We start from the raw sequence: 5,991 nt of genomic DNA, 5'->3' as shown, positions 1-5,991 counted from the left end.
CAATATTTCAAGGGACAGACAGAAAATACCAATACCCCGGCCGCCAAAAAAAATGGAAAAAGAAATGCCAGCACGCCAACAGAAATCAAACACAAAGAAGCTGTCCCTATTCAAAAGACAAAAACTTAGGGCCAGCTGTAAACGGAAATGTAACCAAACCAATAAACCTAATACAATAAATCAACAATGAACTACAAGTGTAAATATTTGTATATAATTGTAATATTTAGCCTGTTTTTATATAACAAAAAAAACAAAAATAAAAATGAGTGTGATGTAATTGAGGATTACATACATTCAAATGTGGATGAAAATAAATCAGTCAAATCTGAAACAAACAAAATGATGTATAAGAGAATACAAAAGTATGTCAACTTAAAATACTTTAATTATAATTATATTAATCTTATACAAAACAATTGCAGTTTGTACAATATATTTTTTTATAGAAAAGAAAATATAATAATTATACAGAAATTTAAACATTTTATAACAATTACTCCCAAGAAGAGAAAACAGAAATCTTGGGAAAAAATAAATCTATTAATAGTACCTATTCTGTGTCCAACAGGTAAAATCTTGTTTATGTTCCAGATATTGAACTCTACAATTTATTACCCAAAAAAGCTCACATCGTTTTATCCGTTTTATTCGCACAACTGTCATTGTCTATTTTCCTTTTGTTCAGTAATATGCTATTACATCCTTTTACTTTTTCCTGTTCAAAGCATGTCAATTCTTTATACGCAGAGCTCAATTTCCATTAATAGAACACCAAGTTTTACGAAATCACTATTCCAAAATTTACACGATAAGATCCAATTACTATTGTTTCTTCAGCTACGTTGTCTGGTGTCTAAAAATAGAAAACAACAGGTGTTACGAAATGAAAGAAATCAATTGTTTACAATATTGAAATTGACATGTCACAGCATTATTTTTTGCACAGCATCACAATGTAATAGACCTAATAATGTTGGAGACACATATGTCTCTGATAATGTGTATTTGATTTTAATCAAATGTTCTGTAACAAATTCATTAGAAAATCTCTGGTTTGTATTATTTTTAACTTGTGTATTAATGCAAAATGAATATTGTATATTATTGAAATATGTGTATACATTTAAAAGAATAATCAGAACTAGGAGAATACAAGAATGTTGTTGGGTAGGCTCAATAAACATTCAAATAGACATATTATATTAACACAAACAAAAACTTATGACAAAAACAATTCATATATGTTCTTTAAATTGTCAAGGTCTCAGAGTAAAAGATAAAAGACATAGATTATATTTGTGGATGAAATATCAAAAATGTAATATTTTGTTTGTTCAGGAAAGTCATTTCACTGAAGATTTAGAGAAAGACTTAAATTCTGAAATTAAAGGTCAACAATATCATAGCTTTGGAACCTCACAGTCCAGAGGAGTTTCAACTTTTATTAATAACGATTTAGAATGCAAATTTATAAATATGTCCAAAGACCAAGAGGGCAGGCTACTCTTAATAAATGTTGAAATTGAAGACAGTATTTACACCTTAGTAAATGTCTATGCACCAAATATACCTAAAAAAAGAAATATTTTTTTCAAAAAAGTTAAAGAAGTAGTTACAAAAAATAGTTTAGGAATGGTTATAATTGGAGGAGATATGAATGACACTTTAACAAAAATAGATAACAAAAAAAAATGTCAACACAAAAATCAAAACAAACAAAACCAGTATTTAGCCTTAAATCTTTAATTAAAACCCAAAAACTAAATGATATTTGGAGAGAGCTTCATAGTAGGGAAATACAATTTACTTGGCGACGTAAAAATAATTTAAATGAAGCATCTAGAATAGATTTTTTCTTAACATGTCCTGAAATAAGAACTAAAATAGAATCTACTGATATTAGGCCAGCTATTATAACTCATACAGACCATCAGGCAATTTCAATAAAGATAAAAGGTCGATCAGACCAAAAAGGTAAAGGATACTTTAAAATCAATAATAGTATTTTAGAAAATGAAGAATATCAAAACCTTATCAAAATTCTAATCAAACAATATGAAAAGAAAATATTACTCACCAATGATATTGGTGTCAAGTGGGATCTGTTTAAAACTGAGGTTAAAGACCACACCATAGCATTCTGCAAAAGAAAAGCACAAAATAATGTAAAAGAAATACATATTTTAGAAAACAAATTGAAGAAATTAAATGAGGGTACTAACAAAAAATGTAAAAAGGATGTTATTAACTCTTTTAAAGAGGAAATTAATATTATAGAAGAAAAACTTGGTAAACTATATGATTCAAAAACAAAAGGAGCACAAATAAGATCTAGAATTAAGTGGGTAGAAGAAGGAGAAAAAAACACAAAATTCTTCTTAGGACTAGAAAAAGCTAGGCAAACAAGAAAAACTATAACAGCACTCAGGGACAAAGAGGGGGTGATACATACACATCCTACAGAAATACTAAATCTTGAAAGGGAATTTTATGAAGAAATTTATAAAAGTTCAAATCCCAATAAAATTTTTATAAAAGATTATGTTATGAATACAGAATGTGATCATGTCCTAACAGATAAAGAAGGCGATAGTATGGAAGGCTTATTAAGCACTCAAGAATGCACAGATTCATTATTTAAAATGAAACTAAATAAAGCCCCAGGAATTGATGGCTTAAGTGTAGAATTTTATAGAACTTTTTGGGAACATCTTAAAGAGTTTGCAGTCAAAACTTTTAATTTCTCATTTGATAAAGGGGAGTTAACAAATTCACAAAAATTAGGAGTTATTTCCCTTTTACATAAAAAAAATGATCCTCTCAGTTTAGACAATTATAGACCAATAACATTATTGAATGTTGACACAAAATTAGTTGCTTATTCACTTGCTCAAAGAATCATCAAAATATTACCCCAAATTATTCATGGAGATCAAAATGGGTATGTTAAAAACAGATATATAGGATATAATATTAGACAAATTCAAGATGTCATAGATTATGCAGACAAATTTAATATAGAGGGCGCTTTATTATTCTTAGATTTTTCAAAGGCATTCGATTCATTAGAGTGGGATTTTATGTTCTTTGCTTTACAAAAATTTGGATTTAAAAATTCCATGATGAGATGGATAAAACTTTTATATTCTGACATAAAAAGTTCAGTTTTAAATAATGGGTGGATTTCAAAACCCATGAGTATATATCGTGGAATACGTCAAGGCTGTCCATGTAGTGCGATAATTTTTGTTATTGCTGTGGAGATTCTAGCTTATAAAATTAGGCAAGACCATAACCTTAAAGGATTTGAAATCAAGATAGATGGAAAAACCCATACTTTAAAAATAAGTCAGCTAGCAGATGACACCACTCTTTTTCTCAAATCAAAACAAGATATTTCAAAAGCTCTTAACATGATTGAAACATTTGGTTCACTGTCAGGATTAAAACTTAACAGATCTAAAACGGAGGGTATTTGGCTAGGGAAACAAAGACATTGTAAAGAAAAATATGAAAATATTAACTTTACAGATAAACCAGTTAAAAGTCTGGGGATATATTTTGGGCATAACAAAGAAGAGTGTCTTAAACTAAATTTTGAAAAACAGCTAGAAAAGTCTGTAAAAATTATATCTAATTGGAAAAAAAGAAACTTAACCATGATAGGAAGAATAACAGTTATTAAATCTTTAGTTATTCCTATAATTACTTATTTGGCTACAGTCTCAACCTTGGGCAAAGAGTCTTTAGATAAAATTAAAAAAATTATATATGAATTTCTATGGAACAATAAGACAGAAAAAGTTAAACGCACTGTATTAAGCTTCAACCAACTAGATGGCGGATTAAAAATGGTAAATATAGATAAATATATAGAATCTATTAAAATAGGTTGGATAAAAAGATTAACTGCTGATAAATTTCTTAATTGGATGGTTATACCAAAATTTTATCTAAATAAATTTGGTAGCAATCTACTTATCTTAAGAATGAATACTTATAATATATACTCGCTACCAGGTACTAAAGAGCTACCAGAATTTTATCTTGATATGATTAAAGTATGGTTAAAAAATAAAAATAATAAAACTAAACATCCAAATAATTACAGACTTATCCGCCAAGAAGTCATTTGGGGAAATCAATTGATCAAATTTCAAAAGAAAACACTGCTTTTCCAAAACTGGATAGATAGCAATATCATTCATATAAATGATATTATTGATGAAAATGGAGTCTTTTCAGAAAAAATTATAAGTTTAAAATTAAAGAATAAATCGAATTGGATAGCTGAATTCTCAAAATTAAGAAAAGCAATTCCAAAAGAATGGTTAAAAATATTAAATGAAGAAAGTTCAATAAAAACTAGTGTTTTAACAAATAACTCACTATATATATGTGAAAAAAATAATTGCAAACAAAAACTAGAAAAATTAGATTCGAAGAAAATTTATACAATTTTAATAGAATATGATAAAGAAGTTCCAATAGGGTATCATAAGTGGAACAGAATATTAAAATGTGAAAATATACAAAGTGAAGCTCAATATATGCAAAAATTTATTCATAACTATTTAAAAGATAATAAATTAAAAATGTGCAGATGGAAACTATTACACTTTATTCTTCCAAACAAAGTGTTGTTAAAACAATGGAAAATAAGCCATAACTCTACCTGTAATTTTTGCAACCTTACAGAAGACTATGAACATTTTTTTGTAACGTGCCACTTTTTAGATGAGTTTTGGGGGGAAATATATAAGTTATTTGAAATAGCTAAGATTGGTAGACACATTTTCACTGAAAAAAATTTAATCTGGGGATATAAAATTAATGATGAACATTATTATGAAATAAACTTTTTACTTACAGTTATTGTGTTCACTATACACAAAATACACTATTTGTCAGAATATAGGACAAAAAAAATCAATCTATATAATGTTTTTAGGTCAGAATTTAAAAAAGGATTATTATTACAAAAAAAATATATTAATATTGAAGGAAAAGGGATACTAGAAAAGATACATTCTTATATTTGACAACATTGTTATATTATTGTCAATATTGTTATTATATATGTAATTTAACAGAACGGTTTGATAGATGATCATTTCATTTTACAATTTCAATGAGTTTTGAAAGTGAAAGTACCACTTATTTCTACCACAAATTGATATACTATAATTTTAGATTATACGGAAGATATATAAATTATGCTTACTATATGAGACCAATTTTTTTTTTGTGTACATACCTTCCGTGCCTAATACAATTATATTTGGGAGACACGTGGTGAAAGCAATTAATCCACACAAAAATACTACAACTGAAAAACCGTTATCTATACCGGACAACAGAGAAATATATTAAACCACAAACCAAATTCCGAACACGCTAACATAACCCGTTATTCTGTTTTATTCTCAGCATCTATCAGATAGTAGCAATTGATTGTATATTAAAGAAAACTGTTTTTTTACTATATATATAAAGTTCATATTCAGAATTATAATAGTAAAATAATAGAGAAATAATGTATTAATGATAAACAATGTATTAAAGACATATAATATACATACTAACAAAATTATAAATATATACCTGAAGATACCCTGGTCTTAAGGTACTAATATACAGGGATCTCCACTGAAATAGCTGTACCAGTGAAGAAATCTGTTAACAGCATGTGCAATATTGTTGTTGAATAAAAAAAAAAAAAAAAAAAAAAAAAAAAAAAAAAAAAAAAAAAAACTTCTTAAATACTCATCTTTCCTCAATGTGCTCTAAACACAAATAACATAAATATTGAAAACAAAAACAATAAGAATTTTTATATTTTTTTTCAAGTTTATTATAAGAATTTAAAAAAAAAAATTATACATAAACTCTTGACTTTTTGCAATTAAAATATGAAAAGGGAAATAAACATTGTGATACCATGATATATAATATTCATTGTAGTCTATTTGCGAAAGTTACGGCAGT

At 26.8% G+C, this 5,991-nt stretch overlaps 1 long non-coding RNA gene across 2 annotated transcripts; it reads right to left on the bottom strand.

Moving 5' to 3' along the window:
* Positions 1-200: 200 nt before the first annotated feature.
* On the bottom strand, positions 201-5,760 carry LOC127717474 (uncharacterized). 2 transcript variants are annotated; one of them, XR_007989196.1, is made up of 3 exons: positions 5,608-5,760; positions 2,081-2,143; positions 201-856 (listed from the first exon to the last, which is right to left on the bottom strand). It is a non-coding gene; the product is annotated as an uncharacterized LOC127717474 (long non-coding RNA). The 2 variants fall into 2 exon arrangements; XR_007989195.1 differs by lacking the exon at positions 5,608-5,760 and adding an exon at positions 5,261-5,601.
* Positions 5,761-5,991: the final 231 nt, after the last annotated feature.

This window comes from Mytilus californianus, unplaced genomic scaffold, assembly GCF_021869535.1.
Source record: "Mytilus californianus isolate M0D057914Y unplaced genomic scaffold, xbMytCali1.0.p SCAF_10, whole genome shotgun sequence".
NCBI lineage: Eukaryota > Metazoa > Mollusca > Bivalvia > Mytilida > Mytilidae > Mytilus > Mytilus californianus.
Note: the sequence above shows the minus strand (reverse complement) of the source record. Positions and strands in the feature narration are given on the sequence as shown.